The 27,999-nt window shown below is 34.3% G+C and overlaps 1 long non-coding RNA gene across 1 annotated transcript; it reads right to left on the bottom strand.

Moving 5' to 3' along the window:
• Positions 1-21,623: 21,623 nt before the first annotated feature.
• LOC146995238 (uncharacterized) lies at positions 21,624-27,607 on the bottom strand. Its single transcript, XR_015043658.1, has 3 exons — positions 27,530-27,607; positions 24,742-24,831; positions 21,624-21,758 (listed from the first exon to the last, which is right to left on the bottom strand). It is a non-coding gene; the product is annotated as an uncharacterized LOC146995238 (long non-coding RNA).
• Positions 27,608-27,999: the final 392 nt, after the last annotated feature.

Genomic DNA, 27,999 nt, shown 5'->3' with positions numbered 1-27,999 from the left:
TTTTAGCAGTTGTGATATTTCTTTAACTTATTATAATAATTTTACAATTACCAAATATTTTTACACAATGTATCTGAAAATAGATAAAGATAAGACAATAAAGACAAAGAAAAAACGGAAACGTTTTCGAAGCATTCTATTTATAATATAAACGTTCATTTTACTTGCCTTGCACGTGACGCTGTCATTTCGTCTGTTACTTATTTAAAATTTTCCCATTTTTCTATGTCTTAAAACTAAAACTGCAATAGTATATTACAGTACAAGTGAAAAAAATTGGCAATTTCACTCACGCGTGTTTTCGATTTCCGCAGTGCTTGTAGGGTCCTACAAAATTTTCGTAAATATTAAGGGGTCCTGGGGTCGCGAAAGAAATCTCAGTGATAATAAGGGGTTGCCACTGAAAAAAAGTTTAAAAAGCACTACTCTACCCTATAGAATTTTAAAATGAATACCTATCATTTTAAAATTTTAAGCCATGAATTTAAACTCTTATATGATGTAAATGAACCAGAAAAAAAATGAACAATATTTTCGCATTCCTGTCCGAGGGCAACGGAAATACACTTTAATTATATAATACAGAATTCTTGAATCCCCTTAATATTGAATTCTTTTTCTTTATTTTCTGTTTTGCATTATGATCGAAAAGTAAAATTGATTGAAGATTTTGGTAAATATATTAGAACTATGGTTTAGAACATCGATTTTTGCAAAATAATGTTTATGCCAATAAAATTACTTCTCTCGGAAAGGGATGTTGTTGATTCGTGATTTTGACTTGATGTCGACGATGTATGTACCTTCCCATAGACATGGTTAGGGAAGGGATACCATCACATTTGTGGAGGACTTTCTAAGGAAAACTGGTTTATATTTACCTTATATAGAAGGAAGATCATAAAAGCTCGTTCAGCGAGATCGCTGATAACTTATGTCTCAGCAATCTTATACATTTTGCCCGCTAATGGGCTATGTACTTTTGTCATTCTATTAAATTATCTTGTTTTATACGTCATTTTATCGGTAATTATCAGCTTATTTGTTCCAAACACAGGCGCAGACAAAATAAAATGAAATAAAATGCTTAGTAGTGAATGAACTATCTGCAGATTTAACACCCGCTCTATTAAATCATTTTAAAGAACAAGAATTTAAATTGCTAGATGATTAAGAAAGTAAAATTCATTGCATTGAAAGCATCGAAGTTGACATGCTGTCTATATTACTCCAAAAAAATTTTTTAATACTTTTGCTGTATTTATTGACTTAACTGAAATTCAAAATTAATGTAAAAAAAACAATCGCTCAAAATTATTTTATTGTGTTTCCTTCCCTCTTTTGTGAAATATTTAGATAATAACTAGCAAATCTTAAAATCAAATACTCCGACTTATTTTTTTTTTTTTTTATTTTTTTTCTTTTCTTTTCTTTCTTTCCTTTTTTTTTTTTTTTTTTTAATAATTATTTTCCTTTAACCATGATGCTTTTAGATGCTCTGTCCGAAATGAAAGGGCTTTTTCTTCTTTAGTGACATAAGCTTGTTAGCTAGAGGGAGATTGAGATCGGATATAGATCACTATTCAAAGCTATAAAAGAAACAAAAGCAGCTTTACGACTATGGGACCTACGACTTGAAAGTGTCACAAAACCGTCAAGTATTTTCCCGCCGCTTGTTCGCATGGAGGTAAGAAAGTTACGTTACTTCCTACCTCCATGACTTGTTTGCTGGGAAGGATGACTTTTCCCAAGGCCCAAGGCGTTTGACTTCCGGAGTACCTTTGCAAATTAATGCAATTACCTCCACAACTTCGATAAGAAAACTGAAGTAATTAAGAAAAAGCAATGGCTTAAGGGAAATGAACGAAACCGTTAAGGGTTTACGGAGAAAGAAGTGAATAAGGAGTCCACACTAGGGACGAAAAATTCTTTCTGCTTTCAACTTGTTTTACAAGATTGAAAGAGAGAGAGGTGATAATTAAGGCGAATTCCTGAACGCACTGCGTTAATGGAATCGGAAAGGTTGGAAGACAATCAGCCGGGAAACATATTGTTCCAAGGTTTGGGAAAGGTAAATTAGGTAATACGGAAAGCCGCAGAGATTGCTAATGCCTTGGGGATGAGCGGGGGAGGGGAAGGAGTCTTGCGACTAAAACATGAATCCAGGGAGGGAAGAGCGAAAGGCGAACATGGAGGTAGAATCTTACTTCCTACCTCCATGAAGGCGAAAGGGAGGAGACAGTCTATTCATTAGAGGCGAAAAGTTCTCCTACCTCCCGTGGCGAACCGCGAGGGTTTTTCAGTGTGAAAATAACTGGAGCAACTTTTCGAAGGCGTTAAGAACCGCGAGATAAGTTGACTGTAGGAAAGACGGAGAAATTTTGGGAGAGGAGTTAAAGGGAAGAGCTTTGAGCAGAAGTGGCTTAAGTAGAGGGTAAAAATAGTGGAATTTAATGGGGAGAGAAATTTTAAGGGCAGGATTAAATTAATTTTTAAGAGTAAGGAGACTTAAGGAATATTATGCAAGCTTGTAAATTGTTTTAGGGAATTTAGAATTATTATTTTTAAACGGAAGATTTATTACTGTGCAGAATAAGGTAGAGTATTTTCAAGTAGAGCTAATTATGACTTAAAGTTTAAACTTTATTGACTTAATTAAAGTAGCTGTGAATTAATCTATTATCCTATTTTAAAATTGTATCCTGATAGTCTGGACCGTGATATTTGAAAAGGTGAGGTCTTGGCAAATGGAGGAGCTTCAAATGTTTGGCAGTACAGATAAATATACCGTTGAACGAGGCCGGATTAGGTCCAGCGGGTAATTTGAAATAATTAAGAAGTAATTAAGGGTCGCCGGGTTAGGCCCGTGAAGTGCTAGTGGAAATTAAAAATTAGAAAGAGTTTCTAGTCAAGCAAACACCTCCGCTTTGGCTTCCTAGGAAAGATGTTAAATGTTCTATCTAGAACGCTCCTAGGTCGCTTAGAGTAAATGGGCTCCGCTGGGTCATATGCAGGAAATGAATGCAAGACTGGGTTTTCAATCTGTGATAACCTACTGAAAAACTTGGCCGAATTTTGCCGAAAAAAGGCATCCAGGGGTAAAATTTTCAGGTCATTATGTAGCACTTCATTACGGACGAAATAATGAGCATTAGTGAGTATGCGAAGCGTGACGCTCTGGAATACTTGAACTTTCTTCAGGTGGCTGTTAGCTGCAGTAGACCAGACGACGGCTGCGTAGGTCAGGATGGGGAGGATGGTACTTTTGTAGAGGAGGATCTTATTGCTGAGAGAGAGGTTGCTGGTACGGTTGATGAGAGACATAAGTTGAGTTCTGGTAGTTCTTGCTTTGGCTATTGTATAGTTGATATGTGTATTTCAGAGCAGCTTCGCATCCAGATATACTCCCAGATATTTATAGGAATCCACCCAGGGTACATCTTCATCAAATAACCTGAGTGGTGGGAGTTGACTATGAACATTCCTCTTTCTGGAAAAGAAAACGGTGGCGGCACTCTTTGCGACATTAATTTTGATTTTCCAGGTAATGAGCCAGGATCCAAGTCTGTGAGATACAGCTGAAGGTGATTGAGGGTGGTATGCAGTGTTGAGTGCTGCGAAATGATGGATGACTTTTCCTGATCTTACTTCCAAATGAGAAAGTGCAGGCTTTCCGTTCAATCTTTGTTAATAATATTTTTTTTCTTTGGGGGGGGGGGGAAGCTGAAAAGCAATAATTTAAAAAACTTAAGGCTTATCTATTGAAAATTAATTAATCCTTTTTATGCATAGGTAGTGATGAATTGGGAGGGTGACCGAGCGCCCAGGTACAACCCCTGGCTACGCGCCTGTTGTTGAAGAGTGATCAGACACAAGTCCCTTTTCTTTAGGAGGCAAAAATATTTTTCTTTCTTATGTTAAAACTCCTGGCATTCAAAACTGGGTAAAAATCGTACAACAAAGTTTCGATTGTAAAGATTTATAAAAAAACGATAAGATACAACAGAGAAATGTAAATGCAGTGTTAGTCCCAATAGCTGACAGAGAAATGGTTGCAAATGTTGCTACGATTTTAAATAATATTTGAAAGAAAAGGTAAAATAAAAATTTACTTAGCTTTAACTATGATAGAAAAGAATATTTAAAACAAAAATAGCTTTTTTTTTTTTTTTTTTTTTTTTTTTTTTTTTTTTTGAGAGAGAGAGAAAATACAAATGTAGCATAACCAGATTTGGGGGGGGGGTGATTTCACTTATAATTACCTTAAACTTTTATTCTAGAAACAATACTTCTCTTTTAAATTGGATAGATTTTTTAAAATAGAAACGCTTAGTTGGTAATAACGTGAACAAAATTTTGCTGTTGAGTCCCTTGTAAAGAATTCCTTTAAGAATATTAATTTTCTTGAAACTGGTAAAAGAATACTAAATCCAGTTTCACTACGCACGTGTGGTAATTAACTTGAGCATTAACTGTGTATCAGGGAAATATAATTACAATTTAAAAAGGAAAATCTGAGGAGTTAGTCGCACGTATATGAGTTGATATCTTTCGATACCGGACGAAATTATTCGGTTAGAATCACAGGAAGTACATAATAAAACGATAACACAATATTTAGATTCAGTGCATAGTGCAAATCTTGTACAATTATTGACCAAATAGGAAGTGACACTTTTGGATTGCAAAACGTATACCAATTTAAATTCTTAAAAGAAAATGAATGCTGTTTACGTTTATCCAGAGTATATTGTTAGAGAGAAAGTAGTTGTAGGGATTCATATTTATTTTGAGCAACCAACAAGAGCTAAATGAAATACACAATGAAGTGAAGAAGTTGATGGGTCCTACAAACTTTATTTAGTTTATAAAGAAAACAAAATAAAGTGTTTAAACACACCTCATTAACTTATATACTTATAGTAATAAAGGAAAGTTTTAAATGAATTAATTTTTAATGTTTTCTTACATCCCACTACATTGGAATACTCAACATTCGCACACCAATTATATGATTTAATTGAAAAAATTGGCCGCCTGTAAATTCTGAAAAATTTCTTACGCTTTACATGGCAAGGAAAATAAAATGACAAAGGTTTCAAATTAATTCTGACAACTACCTGGGTGTTCCTCTGATAATGTGCCCAAAATTGGAAAAACTGAGCCATAAATTTAATTTATGCACATTTGTTTCCAAAGTTAGACTTAGCAGTGCACATTGCTCGTCCCAACAAGACAGTGCATCCTGTTAACACGCCGTCCCAAGAAAGCGGTTTGGTGACTGAAATGCTCGTCGCAAAAGGTCAAGTTAGTTCTACGCAAATACCAAAAAAGTGCCAACATACGAGTAATGAAATTAAATAAAACTATGCTAAGCCGATATGTAAATAATATGAAAATACACTTTATAATAGAAGGATCTATATTTGCTTTAAATACAAAATACAATTTTCAAGTATTTACACCACACACACAAACACACACATACAAAAAAAAAAAAAAAAAAAAAAAAAAAAAAACCAGCCCTCAAGCTGAAAGTTAATAATATAAATACTCTTGCATTTATTATGAAATTTAAAGCTAATAATTTAAGAATGAACATAACTTTGCATCCTTAGAACTGGTTTTAAAAATTACTTATGATTAAAAAAAGGGCACAGAATATTTTCTTTTCTGTGCTCTGTTAAAGTTGTAATATGCTAAATGATACTGTTACGAATTTGGTATTTAAAAAGCTAATGTTAGTTCAATTAGAAATTAAATGGTTTTATTTCTCGCGCAGTGCAGCGCGTGACGAATATTAAAAGAAAGCTAAGCCGGAAAATTGAAAATACAAGAGCGCGTGCATTAAATAAATAAATATCTCTTTTTATTTCGAGAAAGTACTGGAAAATTCTAGCGCGTGATTTTAAAATCTTATAAAAGGAGGAAAACATCTCAGTTTGTAGTAGTTGCTTAGTTTGTTGTTGTTTAGAAAACTACTGTTGTTGATTGTAGCGAATTCGCGGATTAGCGTTCTTTAGCTGTTTTGAATTACGTTCTATTGGACATTTGAGTAGTTAAAAGAAAACTACTGTGAGATATTGTAATACTGCATGATAATTTGAGAAAATTTAAGCATTTTTGTTGTGATAATAATAAATTTTTGTTCATTTTTCATCGGACTTGTGCATTCATTTCATAACGAACCCGTACGCACGCAACAATTTTTGGTGTCAGGAGTGGGGTTTGAATGCCAATAACAAGAGCGATGGAAGAACAATTGAGACAGCTCATTAGTGCTTTTGCTGCATTCCAAGAAAAGATGGAAGCTGGCCAAGCATCATTTAAGGAAGAAATGAAATTGGGCCAGGAATCCGTTAAGGAAGAAATGAAATTGGGCCAGGAATCCGTTAAGGACGAAATGAAAGCCGTTCAAGCTGGTCAAGAAGAAATGAAAAGAGAAATTACTTGCATAATAGAAAATAAATTTGAAGCTATGGAAGGCAGAATTGACGCAGTTGAAAATAAAGTTGGACATATTGAAGAAAGAGTTTCTTCGGTGAAAGAAGAAATAGAAGAAAGAGTTTCTTCTGTAAAAGAACAAATTGACGAGAGAGTTTCTGCAGTTGCCAAAGAAATGGATACTTTAAAGAAATTCGTAGCGTCGGCAGGGAGCAGGAGTGATGATTTTAAATTCTTACCAATGCCTGCTCGTCCACCTCTGAAGCTATCCACATATGATGGGAAGACCTCCTGGCAGGTGTATAAGACACAATTTTCTATCGTGGCGGATGCGAATGGATGGGATTCCCAAGCTAAGGCCTGTCATCTCGTCGCTTCTCTGAGAGCAGATGCAGCGGATATCCTGCAGACTCTTCCCGAAAACCAGAGACTAGAAGCTCTATCTGGCGCATTGGAGCTGCGCTTTGGTGAGAAGTGTTTAAAAGACTACAGCAGGCTCCAATTAAAATCTCGTCAACAGAAGCCTACCGAAACACTTCAGGAGCTCACCGCGGATGTTGAAAGGCTGTCCCATCTCGCCTTTTCGGAATGCCCGACAGAAACAAGGGAAATCCTGTCCTTGCAATACTTTATCGACGGCATCCGAGATACTGAAATACAGAAAGCTCTACGAATGGCGGATGTAAAAGATTTAAAAAGTGCTCTAGTGTACGCCATGAAATTTGAGGCAGCCCAGCAAGCCACTCGTCGAGACCGCCACCCAGTCAGAACTGGTCAAGTCCAGGAGCCAGGGGATCAAGTCACCGCTCGACTTGACGATTTAACTAGACAACTGAACGCCTTGAGACGGAATATTGGTGAGAAGAAACCGACCGTTAAGTGCTGGAACTGCGGTGCTGAAGGACACATACGACGAAACTGCAAAACACCCCAGGGTACTGATGTTAAGACCGCTTCTAACAAGCAGCAGGGAAACTAATTAGTGGCCATCTCGCGGGGCGGAGGTTGCCAGATAATGAAAAGCCCCCGTTTAAAGCGCTTCAGATTTCTGCAGTGAGAGGCGGCAGTAATGGACTTTTCATAATAGGACATATTAATGGAGTTCCGTGCAATATGACTATAGATACAGGAGCCAACGTCACCATCATCCGAAAAGATTTGGCTCAACAACTAGGAAACAAACTTATCTGGACGCCGCCCTGCGTTACCCTCCAGACTGTGTCCGGTGAGAAGATCGACATCGACGGAAAAGTAAATGTTAACATCACGTTTGGAAGTGCCGCTTACCATCACACGGCATATGTAGCAGAGATCACTGATTCTTGCATACTCGGATTGGACTTTATAAGGAAATACAATTTTTCCTTGGATTTTAAAAATAACGAATTGCATTCTACATCTGAGGACATAGCGTTATTTCTCGTTAATGATGAAGAAGTTAAATCTGTCCATAAAATCATAGCACAAGACTATATTACAATACCGGCAAGAACAGAAATTTTACTTCCTGGATCCATAACCGAAAATAGAAATTTCCGCTACGGCATCATAGAATATCCCAATAACTGTAATATCCCAAAAGGAGTATTAGTAGCCTCAACACTCGTCGACCTATCCAGAACGGTTATCCCGGTGAGAGTCGCCAATGTAACTGAAAAGTCGAGAGTTATTAAGAAAGGTGAAGTGGTTGCAACATGTACTCCAGTAACCAGCGTTGAAAAAAAGAGTAACATCCCAGAATCCGTGTCCTCAGAGAGCATTACATCGCAGTTATTGCAGAATGCACAATTAAACGATAAAGAGAAAAATGCTGCCGATCGCGTCATTAAAGATCTTCAAGTTGTTTTCTCCCGCTCGTCTTCTGACGTGGGTCGAACTAGTTTGACACAACATAGAATAGATACTGGCGATCATCCCCCGATCAAGCAACATCCAAGACGTCTACCGTTTGCTAAACAGGAAGAGGTGCGAACACTGTTAAAAGATATGGAAGAAGGCGATGTCATCGAGCCTTCAGCGAGTCCATGGGCATCTCCCATCGTTCTCGTCAGAAAGAAAGACGGCTCAACAAGATTTTGCGTTGACTATCGCCGGTTGAATGAGGTTACGAAGAAAGACAGTTACCCTCTTCCTAGAATTGATGACATTCTAGACACTCTTTCTGGAAGCAAGTGGTTCTCAACACTTGATTTAAAGAGTGGGTATTGGCAGGTAGAAATCCATCCTGATGACCGAGAAAAGACGGCATTTACTACGGGACAAGGACTTTGGCAGTTCAAAGTGATGCCGTTTGGACTGTGTAATGCGCCGGCAACATTCGAACGTCTTATGGAGACTGTTTTGAAAGGCCTTTCTTACGAAGCCTGTCTGATATACCTGGACGATATCATCATCGTCGGAAAGAGTTTTGAAGAGCATCTAGAAAATCTTAGAAAGGTGCTTCAGAAACTGAAAGAGGCCAATCTGAAGCTGACTCCCGCTAAATGCAAATTGTTTCGAAAGGAAGTGACTTACCTGGGACATGTCATCTCTGCAGAAGGTGTGCGCACGGATCTTGAAAAGGTATCAGCGGTTAAATCCTGGACGCGTCCCGAAAATGTCCATCAGCTGAGAAGCTTCCTAGGGCTTTGCACCTACTATAGGAGATTCGTGAAGAACTTTTCTTCCATCGCAAGACCACTTCACAAGCTGACAGAGAGCAAGCAAAGATTCTTGTGGACAAAGGAATGCGAGGATGCATTTAACAACTTAAAGGAAGCTTTAACATCTGCTCCAATCCTGACGTATCCTCAGCTCGACAGACCATTTATTCTCGACACCGACGCGAGCAATGAAAGTGTCGGTGCTGTTTTGTCCCAAGAAATAGACGGCCAAGAACGTGTAGTAGCTTACTGGAGCAAGTGCCTGTCTAAACCGGAGAGGAATTACTGTGTCACAAGGAAAGAGTTGCTCGCCATAGTCAAAGCTGTAGAACATTTCCATCATTATCTATACGGGAGAAAATTCCTCCTCCGCACGGACCATGCCTCATTGGCGTGGTTTTAAATTTCAAAAATCCTGAGGGTCAAATAGCCAGGTGGATACAGAGACTCCAAGAATATGACATCACTATCTGTCATCGTAAGGGATCATCACACGGAAACGCCGACGCCCTGTCTAGAAGACCTTGCCAAGAAAACTGCCGATATTGTTCCAGGGTGGAAGCGAAATACGAGCTGCTGACTCCGGTCGCAAGACAAATTACAACATCAACATCGGCTGCTCGAGACCCGTGGAGTGATGATGAAGTCAGGAAAGACCAGCTGGAAGACCGCGACATTAAACCCATACTTGATTTAATAGAGTCATCAAACAGAAAACCTACATGGCAGGACATTTCTATCTGTAGTCCTACAACAAAACAATACTGGGCATTCTGGGATTCACTTCACATTCGAAACGGCGTCTTATACCGGAAATTCCAGTCGGATGATGGGAAGACGTTCCGATGGCAACTGATACTTCCAAGATCCCGGATTCCTGATGTCCTCAAAGAACTACATAACAGCCCTACAGGAGGTCACTTTGGAATTATGAAAACCTTACAGAGAGTTCGTGAGCGCTTTTACTGGAATAATGCAAAGAATGACGTGCAAAAGTGGTGCCGATCTTGCGATGCCTGTGCAGGTCGGAAAGGACCGAGGAAACGCAGCCGAGGCAGACTGCAACGTTACAACGTAGGTGCGCCTTTTGAACGTATCGCCTTTGACATCCTGGGACCTCTGCCACGAACTGCTGATGGCAACAAATACATACTCGTTGTCATTGATTACTTCACCAAGTGGCCTGAAGCTTATCCTATTCCTGATCAAGAGGCAGTCACAGTAGCTGAGGTAATGATACAGCACTGGATTTCCAGGTTCGGAGTGCCTCTTCAGTTACATTCCGATCAGGGAAGGAATTTTGCCTCGGCAGTAATCAAAGAACTATGCAAACTACTTGGCATTGACAAAACTCAAACGACGCCATTGCATCCCCAGTCGGACGGCATGGTAGAGAGGTTCAATCGAACCATCCTTAATAACCTCTCATTAGTGGTTTCCAGAAACCAACAGGACTGGGACAAGAAATTACCACTCTTTTTACTGGCTTACCGCAGTGCTGTCCACGAGACTACCGGCTATTCTCCATCACAGATGCTCTTCGGTCTTGACCTTCGTCTGCCTTGTGATCTATTGTTTGGCCGCCCTCCGGATGCTCCTTCATCGTCTGAGGAATATATTCAAGATCTCCAGGCCCGGTTTGAAGTGATGCACAATTTTGCACGAGAGCGAGTCAACTTGGCGACGGAGAAGATGAAGACCCGATACGACACAAGAGCTACTGAACATCAATTCCACAAAGGAGACAAGGTGTGGTTGTGGAATCCGACTCGACGGAAAGGACCTTGTCCGAAATTACAGTCACCTTGGGATGGGCCGTACACAGTCCTAAACAGGCTGAATGACGTCGTGATTCGGATTCGTAAGTCTTCGAACTCTAAACCTAAAGTCGTTCATTACGACAGGTTAGCTCATTACTATGGCCATAGTACATAATGTAAATAATTGTAAATAGTATAAGACCATGGTCCATTTTGTTTTTAAATGTGTATTTGGTTTGTATTTGATAGCATTTGATTTGTTTTATGTATTGCATTTATTGTTCATGTTGTTTATTATTGTAATGTAATGCTTATTAATGCATTTATGCCACAGTTGTAAGTTTTGCTTCCTGTCCAGGGATTGTACTGCCCGGGACGTGCAGTCCTTGGGAAGGGGGCAGTGTTACGAATTTGGTATTTAAAAAGCTAATGTTAGTTCAATTAGAAATTAAATGGTTTTATTTCTCGCGCAGTGCAGCGCGTGACGAATATTAAAAGAAAGCTAAGCCGGAAAATTGAAAATACAAGAGCGCGTGCATTAAATAAATAAATATCTCTTTTTATTTCGAGAAAGTACTGGAAAATTCTAGCGCGTGATTTTAAAATCTTATAAAAGGAGGAAAACATCTCAGTTTGTAGTAGTTGCTTAGTTTGTTGTTGTTTAGAAAACTACTGTTGTTGATTGTAGCGAATTCGCGGATTAGCGTTCTTTAGCTGTTTTGAATTACGTTCTATTGGACATTTGAGTAGTTAAAAGAAAACTACTGTGAGATATTGTAATACTGCATGATAATTTGAGAAAATTTAAGCATTTTTGTTGTGATAATAATAAATTTTTGTTCATTTTTCATCGGACTTGTGCATTCATTTCATAACGAACCCGTACGCACGCAACAATACCAAAGTAAAACAATAAAAAAAAATTTTAGAAAAAAGTGTTGCAACATTTCTTTAATGCAGGGGGCCTGCCCACGTACTTTTCGCCTGAGCCAAAAAGGTAAGTGCGCACCTCTGTATAATCAAATTGACACTTTCATATTCAATGAAGGTAATTATTCTAAATCATGCTACAACTCTTATAATATTTTTAATGTAAATTTATATTCTCAGAAACCTAATACATATAAATTATTTATAATTTTGAAATTAAAAAGTACCTTTTTGATAAATAGCAAATAAATAACTCTCAAGTAATATAAACAGCAATATAATTGATACAAAAAGAATTGAATTAATTTTAAAGCTCGCTTTTTAATTTTTCTTGCTTCTAACAGAGTAAACTCTATAATGATTTTTGTAAAATCTACTTCCTCATTTAAATAATGTTCAGTAGAGAAAAAACTGATGTTTGATTCTTTTTCCCCCATAACCATGAGCAATTTTATTATTATGAGTATTTTTAGCTCTATTTCACAATAGCAATTGCAACATCAAAAATATTTCTTAATACTTGACTGTATTAAACATTACTTCCAAATTATCTTTAAAAAAACTGATTCTGCTGTAGCTACCAGAATTATTAAACTAATACAGTTTTTAGGCGCTTAACTGCTCCATTCAAAATACCTAAATCCAATGACATTAATTTTTCACCAGATAGAAATTTTAAATCAAAAACTATCCTGAATAGTTTTTCATATCTCCATTTTAGCTACAAGACTGAGACATCCATCTATCACTTCCATTATTTCCACTAAATTTTTTTTTTTTTTTTTTTTTTTGAAAAATTAATTCTATTATCAGTTGATCCTTAGCAAGCTCACTCGCAAACCTTTCTTCATTTTTCTTCCTGTTCTATGTATTTATTCATCTTTAAAGTTAAATTTTCACTTTTTTCAAGAATATTTATTCTCATTTTGTGTAAAAAATGAGAAAATCCATCAATTACCCTTTAGTTTAATTCAATAACGCAAATTATACTAGGGCTATTTGTTTAAGGAAAGGGATTTCTTTGTGAAAACATTTCTTGGGGGAATTGTCACTACGCATGGGAAAAACTCATTTGCTAAAATTAAGCGAAGGCATCCTTTCCCTTAGGCAGATAGCCCTCGTGTGCTTTGCCATAATCAAATACACCAGCACAGTTCTGATACATTGCAGGTTCTGAATACGAAAAGCTCCCACGTATGATTTATTTGGGGGGGGGCAATTTAGATACTAAAATGAATAAGTTTCCTTAACTTAGTTTGGTTTAATTTGGTTTGAATTATAACAAAGCGTACGAAAGCTATCTTCCTATGAGAAGAGTTGTCTTCGTGGAGGGCTTTCTAAAGAAAACTCGCTCGTAACCACGTTGTATATGGGAAAAATCACGAAAAGCCTCTTTGCTAGGCATCGAACCCAGGTCTAACTACCAGTATTCAGCAACTTAACCGCTCGGCCGCTTATAAGTTTCCTTAAGCTTTACATGTAATTGTAATGAATGCAGCTACTATGAGTAAAAATCTTTCCAAGATATCCATCCATGTTTCTAGTTGATTTTTGGTATTCTGCGAAGGTGATCATAGAAAGATGATGATCAGTGCAGGCTTTTATTTATACCTTTAGAAATGCTGGTCACTTTTGGAAGTGATCGTCTTAGGAGGTGGTTGCCAATCGTTTATGGGCTACTAGATGGTCCGGATTTAGGTGGATTACATACTGAAGCATTGTAAAAGTATATTAAATCCTCTGTTAGACGATCATCCACATTTCCAATTATTTTATCTTCGGTGGAGGTGGTCGTCTTAGAAAGATAATGCTCAGTACAAGCGTTTATTTCTACCGTGGGAAATTCTTTTGGAAGAGGTCGCCACAAGAGAATTCATTTTATATTAAATGTTTAAATCCAGATCACAAGGTTATAGGATCCATTTTAATTAGATTTTAAAATTATAATATAATTTTGAAATAAACCTCTTAATTTTTAATAACTATGATTTTCTTGTTTTCCTGTTCAGCCTTTAAATGCAAAGTTGAACAATTGTTTCCTGTGCAAATACGTTGCTTTTAATTAAAATCAAATGAGAGAAAACGTATGCGACAATTAATTAAATAAAGAACTGAGTACTATTCTTATCGCAAACTGTAACTTTAAATTGCCTCTACAATTGTTTTTTATAATACTGCCTTATACCAAAGCTCAGATGAATTCGTTTTCAATCTTGCGACAATTAATGTTTCACTAAACCGCAAGCATAAAGGCTATAACTACGTGGGGTGCGAGGGGAGCAATTACTAATGACCTGACAATGGCACCCGCTAGACAATCCGCCTTCGCCCGCTGGACACCATTCTATATTTTTACCATAAGGGAGCAGCTCGCACATCTTTCTTGCAATCATTGTCAGAAGTTTCCGGTTATCCGAAGCTACGGTTGCTGTGATAAAACTTTTATCTTCCAGCTTGGCGATATTTCTAAACATGCCTTACATTTCCCACTGCTGGCGAAGGGTTGTAGGAAAAAATGTCACCCGGAAAAAAGGGAAACGGAAAGAATATCCCCGGAAAATAAGGAACGGAAAAAATGTCACCCTTCGTTTGCAATGGGAAATATAAGGCATGTTTAGAAAGATCGCCAATCTGGGTGATAAAAGTTTTATCTCAACAACCGTAACTTCGGATGACCGGAAACATGTGCGAGTAGAAGCAAGAAGACGTGTTGGCTGCTTGTTTCTTCCATGGAACCTACCTCCATAGTTTCTTCGCTAAGGTTAAAAATAGAGGGTTGTTTAGAGAGGGAAGCTTTCGCGATGGACGCCAGGGGAAAAAGGCGGGTTGTCCAGCGTCGGTCATTGTCAGGTCTTTAGTAATTACTCTCCTCGCACTGCATGTAGTTAGAGCCTTAAGCTGCGGTTTAGTGAAACATTTATTGACGCACAACAGAAAACTAATTCATCCTGAGCTTTGGTATAAGAAACAGTTGTAGATGCAATTTCAAGTTACGGTTTGCGATAACACACAAAATGTTAAAAAAAGGCCCCTTTGGACGTAATTTAAAATCTGAAACCTTTCAGATTTTTTATTTTACTAAAAATTTAAAATCTAATTAAAATGGATCCCATAACCACGCGATCTGGATTTAAACATTTAATATGCAATGAACCCTCTTATGGCGACCTCTTCCAAAATAATTTCACAGAGTAGAAATTAACACTTGTACCGAGCATTATCTCTTTAAGATGACCACTTCCACCAAAGACCAAAATAATTAGAAACGTGGATGATCGTATTAGAGAGGATTTAATGCACTTTACAATGCACCAATGCGTAACCTACTCAGAGCCGGACCATCTAGTAGCCCATAAACGATTGGCGACCATCTCCTTAAGACGATCACTTCCAAAAGTGACCGGCATTTCTATAGGTATAAACAAACACTTGCACTGAATATCATCTAAAGCGCACGAGGGCTATCTACCTAAAGGGAGGGATGCCTTCGTGGAGAACTTTCTAAGGGAAACTGGCTCGTATACATATTACACATGGGGAAAACCACGAAAGTGCCCATGCAGCCAGCCCGTTCGCGGGATTGGAATCTCGGACCGAAATACCAGTGTTCAGCGTCTTTACCGCTCGGCCGCTGATAGGCTGAAATCTGATGGATGGCTGATGGATATCTTAGAAAGGATTTTCACTTATAGTAGTTATATTAATTACAATTACGTGTAGAGCTTATGAAAACTTAAAAGCGGCCGAGCGGTTAAGTTGCTGAATACCCTGGTTCTTATATCTGGGTACGATTCCTAGCAAAGCAGCTTTTTGTGGTTTTTCCCCTATATAACGTGGTTACAAGCTAGTTTTCCTTAGGAAGCCCTCCACGAAGTGAACCATTCTCTTAGGCAGATACCTTTCGTGCGCTTTGTTATAGTCAAGTAAACCAAACCAAATTAAAGAAGCTTATTTATTCTACTCTCCAAATTGAGCTCCAAATAAGTCATACGTGGGAGCTTTTCGTATTCATAACGTAAAACGTATCAAAATGGGGAAATTAAATAAATTTAATTATTTAACTTGGTTATCTAGAATTCCAGTTTTTAATTTATCTCTTGTTTCCAAAAATCTGAGTATGAATAAATGTGTAATAAAGCATAGACAGATAACTTTGAAATTCAGAGAATAACTTAAATGACCTTTGACCACTAGCAGCCGAGAGGTAAAAATAGTTGAATATTGGTAGTTCGACTGGCACGCCACGAAAATTTCCTGGTAAGCAGCACATCCGCCATGGCGTTCAAACCATGGCGGATGTGCTGCTTACCAGGAAATTTTCGTGTTTTTCTCCATGTGTAACATAAATACGAGTCAGTTTCTATCAGACGTATGAAATAATTTTTGTCAACTACTCGCTATAAACAGTTCTCCATGAAGGCATCCATATTCACTTCGGCAGATAATCTTATGGTACTTTGCCATAACCTAAATAATCTGATTTGATGATTATGCTAATTTTTTCTCATACTGAATCCTGTGATGCTTTAATTAATGTTTTATTTATCATAAACTGTGTTAACTGCTTTAAATTAACCAAATCAGGATTTTTTTCTGTTAGATTTCCTTTTTGAAATTTTTCACATCATTTTAGAAGCCTAAATATGTCAGATCGTTTTAGTAAGACGTATTATTTGTAACTGTTTTACATATAAGTACAGAGAATCTCATGACGGCGAACTCTAAAAGTGTTTCCTACAACATAAATAAACAGGCTTTTATACATTTGCCTCTCTAATGCAACCATCTACTATATAAGTGGCCTAAAAATCGCTTGAAGCCGCCGTTAGTGGTCGCATTAGAAAAGTCTCATTATATTTGCATTTTTGTGGCATTTAATAATTTCAGTTACATGTCTGCCTTATAAATTATAATATTGATTTTTCAAGGTCGTGTAACAACTTTCAATATAAATTAGAATAGTAATAATCTTTTACATTCCATTCGGATTATTGTATTCGTACGAAAGCCTTGAATCAATTGTTGATCATTATTTTGTACGTATGCTATTGCAAAAATTTAAAAATTCTTAATTATGATATTTTCCAATATTCGGGCTTTAAATGCCCAAGTTATTTAATTTTATGCCAAGATTTAAACTTTGTGCATTTACAATAAGAAGGTCTTAATTCTGGAACTTTTTAACATCTGAAGCTGGTTAAAACTGGTTGAAATGTGTTGCAGTCGCAGTTCGTATGCAAAACCATTCTCGCACTGATTTGTTTTATGCTTAAATTATAGCAATTTCCCTAAGTAACCAAATTTTAGATTTATATCATTTTTTTTTTTTTTTAAATTGTGAAAATAAACAAAAAGAAAGGAGAAAATTTTTCTTTCTTACATTATAATTATTTTCAGTTCATCTTTTATGATAATTAGTGTATTTTTCAATTTTCCTCAACTGTCAAATCTTGTTGTATTTCTAAATAACTTTAGATTATTTACAGTCCCTGCAATTTTAGAGTTTTTATGTTAAACTCTAAAATAGTTATTAGAAGAATTATTAGAAGCATTTGATGTAATTAATGACGTACGTCGCCCATAGATTCGCAAATTTTGAACTTTCAATATTGTTGCAAGCACATGAGCAGAAAATTCGTCTTTTCTAGCAAATTGCAAATTTTAAAATTAAAAAAATTCAACTTCATCAATCCAATTTTCAGACTCAATTAAAGGCACTGAAGTTATTTAACATTTAAGAACTCTCGGTGATTTAGAACTCCCCGGAATTGGTACTCAAGAAATGATTTCAAAAATGCTCTTCTACATCTATTAATAATTGTTCTATCCCTTGAATAGCTAGTATCTACTGCATTTTCTCCTCATTTCTTCTTTGGTGGTTATTTGAATCATGGCAAAGGACGGGAACTGTCTGTCTAAGAGAAGGCATGCCTTCGTGGAGGACTTAACGAAGTATGAGAATGGGAAACTTGATTGTATTTACCTTACACAGGAAGAAATAACTAAATTATCTTGTAACCAGCTTGTTTGCTGGGATTTGAGCCCCTGTCGAACTGTCAGTGTTAAGCGACCGCCAGAGTCGTAGCTAGGGTTTTCAGCGCCCAGGGACAACTGAAGATTAATTCTACAATGTCGTAATATCAGTTTGGCGCCCCTTGGATTCTGCGCCCGGTGACAGATGCCCCCTTCTAGCTACGGCCCTGGCGACCGCTGGAGAGCTGCATTATGTATTGTATGTATGTATTATTATATCATCAGTGTTTGGTAACTTTCGCTATGAAAATAAAATTGTTAGAAATATGAGTGAAAAGACATGTAAATATTTTGAATTTGGATTCAATTTAATTCCCTTCATGTAACATATAATGCTGTAGTTTACGTAATAGCACTTAAAATTTTTGAATATATTAACACAAAAGGATACGGCAATGCTGTTACGGCATTCGACAAAATATGTCTCGTTTACGTATATATATATATACGTATATATTCTTTGCAGAAGGAAGAAAATTATAACCAATGCAGAAAATTTCTAAATTCAATTTCGCCAGATAAATTTTACATAAAATGAAAAAACAATTTTCAGTACATATAAATAATTAATTGAATGAATGTAAATTTTTACTGCAGAATACATAAACTTATTTTCAGCGCAATGTAAAACTGTTCCCACGCAAAATTTATATTATAAGAAAAAGTTAAATGTCTGTTATGTCGAATATTTCTTCACTTAGATTGCAGAGACATTCGATATTTTATGGAAGCGGGAGACTTGAAAAATGAGCAACCCCCTCTCCGGGAATCGAACCGCGGATCTCTGGAATACGCGCCCAGCGTGCAGACCACTACACCACGAAAGCACGTCAAGAAGGCTCAAGTCTAAAATTTATGCATATTTAGTATTAATTCTATATTTTGCATATTAACATTTTAAAAATACCTGACTAAATTACTCCTGGACGGTTGTGTATAAACCTATGGTTTGTTTGATCAAGTGCGACTCATTTGTTAAGTATTGAATGGTGTACTCGCTTGCAAAACCTTGTGAATTTTGTTTTTCTTGAAAAATCGGCAATACTAAGTATGATTGCTAAATATTACATTCTTTTTAAGGGAACATTATAGTATAATAATAAGAATATTTTCTCCTGGGATATACTTCCCACATAGCACAAAAACATCCTTGGGATATCCCAAGGATGTTGCTCGCGGGATATGCGCACATCCTCAGGACATCCCGCGAACCTCCTAAACACCTCCTCCCGAGTGCTTAATGTCACATCCCGGGATATCCTCAGGACATCCTAACCAAGTCCCATCGACAGCGTGCGGGATATTAGGATATGAACTCCTGCTTACTACATCCTCAGGACATCCCACAAACCTCCTAAGCACATCCCATTATATCCTAAAAACATCCTATCTATGTCCCATCGACAGCATATGGGATGTTATTAGGATTTAAAGTCCTACTTACTACATCCTCAGGACATCCCGTAATATCCCAATTTCCTCCTAAACTCATCCTCCTGAGCGCTTAATGTCACATCCCAGTATATCCTTAGGACATCCTATCTACGTCCCACCGACAGCGTATGGGATGTTATCAGGATTTGAAACACTAGTTACAATATCCCTTTAACCTCTTAAATACATACTCTCAACTGCTTAGTGTCACATCCCAGTATATATACAGAGGAAAATTCCAGTGAAAGTATGTGAAGGTGTGATGATCTAAAACCTACTTTTTTTACACAGATAGTCTCAAATCCTTCTCCTATGGTTACTATGGAAAAATCAGAAATGTTGAAAATATTTATACAACTTATTTTGTTTTTAAATCTGAATTTGTGAATATATTAAAACTGAGCAAGGAAATTAAAATGAATTATTAATACAAAATATTAAAACTGAAAATTTTGCTTTTATTTTTAAGATATTAAAAATCTTTTGATCATTTTTAAACATCCAATAGCCCCCAAATTGAATTATTCATAATTAAATTGTTTTACAAAATCAGTTTCTAATTTCAATTAATTTGTATTAAAAATTGAATAATAAAATTAGCCATTTAATAATCTTTACATTAATGAATCATCTTTCTTTAAAACATGTAAGGAATTTATAGTGTTTTGATGACACTGTTGGGAAATTGTTAAAAGGAATAAATTGTATTTTTAAAACTAAATCAATTCCTAGCCTCAGAATAAATAAATATGTTTTTGTAACATGAGAATGCTGCAGGCTTTTTTATATATTTAATATTTAGTTGTAAAAATTTGACATTATGTTAACAATTCTTTATATCATTCAAAAGGTAACTCAAGAAGCTCTTCTAAAATTCTATCTTTCTGCTCACACAATTAAAAAAAAAAAAAATCTGAAAGGCCTCAGATTTTAGCAGTCACTCAAAGAGGCTAAAAGTTTATGAATGCATAGATTATCAATACAGATGGGGCAGTGGAAATAGCAAAACATTTTATAAGATACTGACACCAGAAAGTTATATATCTTCTATATATTTGAAAACTGAAGAAATATATCATGTAATTATGTAGAAATATTAAAATGTTTTCAATTAGATATATCATGAATTAAATGCATTTTAAATCAATCAGATTAAAAATTAAAAAAAGCATTGTTAAGAACTGTGTGTAATGCTTTTAAATAGCTTGGCTTGTTAGTCAATAATATATTAGATTTTAAAGATAAATATGTTAAATTTTGCCAAATGGCAAGACTCGAATGAAATGCGAAACAAGTTTACGACTGACGATATGAAGTCACATTTCAAAACTAATAGCCCTTTTAGATTAAAAAAAAAAAAGTTCTGAAAATAATTTGCAATGGTTCATTCGTATTATTTTACGCAAAATTCAGTAAAATGAAATTTACCTGTTAAAATCAGCACCAAATTAAACTTTGTAAATTCTAGCGCATGTTAAAGGTTGTCTCATCCAGAATTTTATTACTAACCATTCATTTCAGAGCAAAATAAAACAGTAATTGCCATTTATATGACAATCAATATCAAAAATTTAAATCTGCATTTTACGCAACATAGAAAAACTTCAAAAGATCTACTGTTTACCATGCAATTAAGGCATTTTATTCTGCAATCAACTCTACCAATTATTAATTCCATTAAGTATATTAAGCTTACTCTTTCTGCTCAATATATGCTATGTAAAATTTTCCATAAATTTATTAATTCATTTTATTTTGAGGTGAGCTTTTATTCAACTCTCGATGTCAATGAGAATGTTTAGTTCATTTTTTATTCGGTCTCAAAAGAGAAATCAAAATACGTGGATTTATGTACGTGTATTTATGAATCAAAATACATGAGAAATCACAGTGAGAAAAGCACTGCTACCTTAAATTGTGATTATATATAACAAATGCAGTGAATTATAGTTAAAAAATAGTGAAAATATTTATATTTCTGAACTATTTCATATATAACATTTTCAGTTTCGCATATGTGGCAATTTAAGAACTTTTTTACGTATACCAATTTTTTGAAATATCTGCAAATTTTTGTATCTTTAAGGAGAGCTTATTCTTTCACCTTTAGTATATAAGTAATGGTAATTTACCAGATAAAATTACTTAATGGGGAATACAGAAAAATATCTAACTACTTACCTTTGTGACTTCATCTGCAGAGAGACTAAAAAGGTAGTTCAGCTAAATCTGCTATAATTAATATTTATAATAATGCTAAATTATGCAATATCTATTAATATGACAAATTTTTGTAAAGCTATTTATTTGTATGAAAACTAAACACATTCAGAAATTTATGGCACTATATTATGATTAACAGAGGAAAAACACTTTTCAAAATTCAAAATAGTTTTTATTAATCCAATTTATCACATTTTATTTGAATTCATGAAAAACAATCTTATATCCATGTATTCTTATGTATATAAGAACTCTTGATAAATTGGATCTCTGTCATTGCCTTTCACAGCACCTAAAATAAAAAAACACTCACAATTACTACATGTGAATATAATTCATAATTAAATTTAAACAAATGACTATTACAATGCAAATTAAAGGAAGCATTTAAAATATTTTAACATTTAATACCTATAAACAGAGTAGCAATTATTTGATTTTTCGATTATAGTAAAATAAACATGGGGGATGCGTTTTAAAATTTTTTATGTCAGAAAATAAACTCAAACCACCAGCTGAACATATGAGCAGTTTTATCAATCAGCCACTGGTAGGTAACCTGGATACTGAATCAACATATAAAGTTGCCAAGATAAAGAGAGAAACAAAATTATGATAATCACATCTTACCTATTCATAAAACTATTTTAAATTTAATGTGTAGGCAAGTCCAAAAAGAGTGAGAATGAATTTATTTTGCAACACAAAGTAAAGTCTTGCAGGAGCAAAAAAAACTTGTCTCATGAGATTGGCAAGTAAAAAATAATTAACTGCATCTGGTAACATTTATCTGACAACACATATGTAATTGTTAGCTACGTGCAGAAAATAAAATCTGATCAGGGGCGTAGCTAGAGGGGGAAGGAGGGGCATCTGTCCCCAGGTGCAGAATCCAAGGGGCGCCAAACTGATATTAGAACATTTTAGAATTAAATGTTTTCCATCCTTGGCAAGCAGTAGGGGGCGCGAAATCTTCAGTTGTCCCTGAGCGCTGAAAACCCTAGCTATGACTCTGAATCTGATCATGTTAATGCAATTTTAAACTTTTGAATTTAACCGCAGAAATTTACCAAAGAAGTACTTGTAACAGTAGTAAATGAAGATGTGGCTAATCTTTACTGTATGGTACACCTTGGTTTCTGTCTGAAAAAAAATCGCAAAGTGGTTGTTTGTGAAATGTGGAAGCCCATTGCGTCTAATAAGTTTTTCAGTAACCCTAATGTTGATAATGTTGGCGAAAGTAGCCTTTAGGAAAAAAAAAACTTTTTTTTTTGTCAATAAAAAGGAGTTATTTCAAATATTGCCAACGTGTTGTGATAAATTTAGTTTTGAGCTACTTTTTTTAATAGTAAACCTTTTGTACGGTCCCAGGCTTTTGGTTCTTACCATTCTTTTCAATTGCTGTGTTTGGTTGCACGGAAGTGGTATGGTCTTGTATTTTGAACATGCTATTTATTATTTTGGTGTGGGTACCATCGTTTGAGTATGTCTGAGGTGACTAAGAGACGAAAAATTGAATTACCTGGAGGATGGTGGTGGGAAGCCTAAACACATGCATGTGAAAAAAAAGGTACGTGAAAAAAATGACGTTTCATTTATTTTTTTGTCTCTGTGTGTTAATTTTTGTTAGAAGATTTGTTGTTTAATGTTTTTATGTTAGGAAATATGTATTTTTGGTAACTTATTCCTCTCTGTTTGTGTATTTTTGGTTGTCTGTATGTTAAGACAGTGGTGAATTTTTTCTGGTAACTATGATATTTTTAACTTTCTGATTTTCTTAAAGTGAAAATAGATCAATGTGTACATGGACAAAGTTAAGGCAGTGCACAATGCCCAGTTTGTGCAGTTCGTTTTAATAGGTCGATGTGTACATGGACACAGAGTTTGTGTATGTCTTTGACTTCTTATTTTGGTTTTGTGTAGCGGCCACCTTGAAATTGGTGCCGATCCTCTCAGGTGATGATCTTGATATAAAAAAAAAAGAAACGATTCGCCAAGGGTTACAGTAGAGTAAATTTTTACCAAAGATGTTCTACCATAATCACCATTTCAGTGGTTTAAACACTAGTGGAGCAGTATGCAGAGATGAAGATTTGAGTTTTGTTTACACAGCATGATGGTTTAGGCACTCCAGCCATTACAGTGAACAAAATTATAATAAACATAGCCACAATAATTGCCTATAAATATTGATGTATAACACTGCATTAACTAATATATTTCTTATGCTAGTATATACAGAATCCTTAATCGAAGGGAAAATCAGAAAACTGTGCATGCATTTTCCTTTAACTGAAACATGGATTTGACCATACACATCTCAGTCTTACGAGACATGCCACACTATGCAGATAGACAGTAAAAAGTGCTTGCGTTGTTTTTATTTGTTAGAGGTATGAAATAAATATACTTCTAGATTTTAATTTTTTCTTTTCTTGTTTTACATTTGGATTAGCTATCAAAAAGTAAGGAATTTTGATATTATTACAATATCGGAGTTAAAATAACAATTATTGGACATGTTAAAGTAATGAAAATTTTAAATTAGGTTAAAAAGTAACCCTTAATGTGGCATATTTTTGAATTAAACTCTATCGACATTAAAAACAACAAAACGTCCCTCTTTATTAAGGACTTTAATTAACAAATTTTAAATACCGAGCTATGAATGAATTTTTTCCTTTGCATGTTATAATAACTGAAAATTACTCTGATACAGTCAAAATTCCTAAATGCAAGTACATAAAATTTACTTTAGCAATTTAAAGAGATGAGACACACTGAACACATGAATAAATTTCTATCAAAGAATAATTTATTAAATTTGGCCCGTTCCATAGTAAACTTTAACCATTAGATTACATTATTACACCATGTTATCAGTTTGAAAAGCAAGTCATATGCCAGATCTTGGATGTAAAAGAAATGCACAAAATAATATACAGATTATTAAAAAATGATGTATACCAATGTTTATAGATATGATTAAATGTAACAGAAAATTTACTGTCACAACCACATTTTTAAGTGAAATGTATTATTTTAACATTTTACAATATTTAAGGTATGGCATTAAATGCAACATTATGTGCCTGGACATAAGTTAGTAAATTAAAAAAAAAAAAAAATAATAGTAATCAAAGAATGAATGTCATGAAAAATTTCAAAAACAAGCAGAATTTAATTTAGAAGACCTTTAGACACTTATGATAAATAAATTTGAGAATTCTTCACCCAAAATTAAATTATAATTAACTAAAACCAGTTTGACTGACCTTCTACAAAATCCTTCAGCTGCAATTTTTTCTAGCTTGAAAACCAAATTCTTCTCCACATGGTAATAACATCTTAACCAGTTGAAATTCCTGCAGAAAGTTTGATAACACAGTAATAGAATTAATAGAATAGAAAAATTAACACAAAAGTATAGAACATCATTTAAACTTAACATTATTACAAATTTTGGTGCTTTCTGACTATCTGCAAAGCTGTGAAAATTGGCAAAATGGTTAGTTTACGGTTCATATCTACTGCTCTGTTCACAAGTAGTAATTCAAATAAGCACTTTATAAGAAACAAGAAATTTTAGGATGCACACACACAAAAATATATATATTAGGTCAATATTCACATATTTTTCATCCAATGGAATACTATTCAGAAAAAAAGATTAAATATAAAGCATGTAAATACATGTGTGTGGTATGCATATTCATACTAGTTTGCTATTATTGTGTGCATACTCTTGCTGTTTTAGCATAAGTTGAAGCTGTGAGGGCAGATGATAAGAAAGTATCAGAATTTTTCATGTATAAGAAAAGATTGCCCCGAAAATAGTATCTCAATTGTTTAGCACTGACATTTACATAGCACATTAGAAATATATAGTAATATATGTATAATAAAAAGATAATTGCATATTATTAATTCATTTTTTTAAATGCCAAACTTTAACAATTCTTTCACATATAATTAAAGAGAATTCTTTCACATGAACATCTAAAATCCATTCTTAACTAAAGAATAAATAATAAAACCATGCAAATTTCTTATCAAGCCCATCATTTCCAAAATGTCTACTTCTGAAAGTTCCCAGCATTTCTCAATATATTATTAAATTTCTAAACTAAGCATCAATGATCGTCATGTTCGCTAATGTGGCAATATCTTTCACACTTCTTTGTTACCACAAGTAACAAGTAGGCTTCAATAAATCTTTAACTGTGACATGCTACTTTTGTCTAAAATTTGTACAAATAATAAAATTAAATGGGCTCTTTATAATATGCTCAAAGAAATAATTTTGTATGAAAATTTGTATGTTATATATTGGCCTGATTAATGATTCAGGAAATAATTCGGGTTTTCAAAGTGCTTCCTAATAATTCAAATTTCAGCTTGTGTCAAAATAAAATCTATAACACAAAGATTTCCTTATGAACAATGCATTTTAACATTATTCAATCACTGGCAATCACACAGTACTGATTGCTTCAATAAACATTACTGTAACTGTGTTATTTAAAAAACTGTAATGTTTTAATTATTTCCTTAATTAAAACATTACAGTCTTTTCCTCCTTCTAACACCAAAAGAAAACCCAGATAAGAAATATAAAAATATCAGTAAAAATAAATTATATTATTGAATGACACTTTACATTAATTACACTTATGCATATATTATTTTATTATAAATTATTTCAAAATCAAAGAAGAGAAGGAGGAGAAACTTTAATATTGACATTTCTAAAATGATATAAACATTAATCATTTAGCACAATTTGTTATTTCAGGCAAAAAGAATTCACTTTTCTGGATAGCATTTATATTTCCACCTCACTTTCAATGAAACATTAAGAGAAATGCATATAATTTAAACACCAGTTTATTTTATTTATCAGACAGATTATGTCAACTCGAAAAAACCTATCAGTAAAATTCGGTAGTAATAATTCTGAATGTTAGGCAACTTGCAAGATTCAACAAAAATTATCAATACTTTTACTATAATGACAATACTACAGTAACATGAACATAAAATTAAACTGCATATAACTATAAAATAAGCCAGCATATAATAATGGTGCATTGGTTTCTAAAACAATGGGCTCGATGAAAAAATACATGTATTATGGTAGCTATTCATATTCTTCAGCTTTCCTAATATTCTCATGTTCACTTTACATAACTAAAGTATCTAAAATACAATAAAAATGCAAACAATATTTATGAGAAAATGATAAAAGCATTCATAAGCATTTGATTGAATGATCATATTTTGTCTTCCTGCAAGTCGAATCTTAAAATGATATGCAGTTTGAAAAATGCTTAATCCTTTTATAAAATATTCAAAAAAGATTAAAAAAAGGTACTGTTCTGTTATCAGGACCGGGTTCAGAAATGTATTTATGTATGCTTGTATATTTGTATGTTTGTGTGTCTACATATACACATCTATGCACATACTTACGAACACAGGTTCATACATTTCCGATTCTGGTCCCAATAACAGAACAGTACCCCCCAAAAAACTTGAATTACAAACTAGATTAAGATAATGTTTCAACCATACATATTTTGGACAAAACAATGCAAACTCTTATTTTTATACAATTGTTCAAACTATTTAATATAAATTTATTGTTGCAATAAAATAATAAGCAATCTGATCACACATATTATTTTGAAACTGAATGCATAAACTAGACTAAAAAAAATTCAGTCATAAACATTTGGATAGCAGTGCAAATTAGATATTTGAAAAGACTCAAACTATTTAATATAAATTTATTGTTGCAATAAAATAATAAGCAATCTGATCACACATATTATTTTGAAACTGAATGCATAAACTAGACTAAAAAAAATTCAGTCATAAACATTTGGATAGCAGGGCAAATTAGATATTTGAAAAGACAGCCAGCCATTGAGATACACGTAATTCACGACAGAATGGTAACAATTCATAAAGCTGTGAAACATTTAACTGTCAAAATGAAATAAATAACATAAATTCGAAAAGCAAAAAAAGTAAACATACAAGTATTGCAATTGAACTTACCTTTCATGCAACAAAAAATATCCATACAAGTTAACCTCATGACGCAGCCATTTTGGATTTCGTTTCAAATCAGACAGATGTTTACGGATTTGCGGAAGAATACGAGGAACTAGTAGTTTGCCGGATACAATGTGAAATGACGCGAAAGAATATAGTTCTGTAGAACTTCCTACATTATTCCGTAATAAACAGTGCTATTTCCTAATTTTTTCTTTATCTAATTAATTAATTAATAGGGAAATAGTTAAATAACGCCGAATTCATTTTTAATGAAATGTAAAATTTTGCATGTATGGGACAACCACCTTCCATCCAATGTTTCTGAGAATATAAACAAATTTTGGAATCTGAGAGTATCAGTAAATAAATATATAGAATATCGCCTCTCAAACGACCACTTCTGAAAGTGACCAATAGTTCTGAGATTATAAATAAATATTGATATTAAGCATTATTTCTATAAGACGACC

This window comes from Stegodyphus dumicola, chromosome 10 (assembly GCF_044657685.1).
Source record: "Stegodyphus dumicola isolate Sdum_Otavi_A_Nest chromosome 10, ASM4465768v1".
Lineage (NCBI taxonomy): Eukaryota > Metazoa > Arthropoda > Arachnida > Araneae > Eresidae > Stegodyphus > Stegodyphus dumicola.
This window is presented reverse-complemented; position numbering and strand designations above follow the sequence as displayed.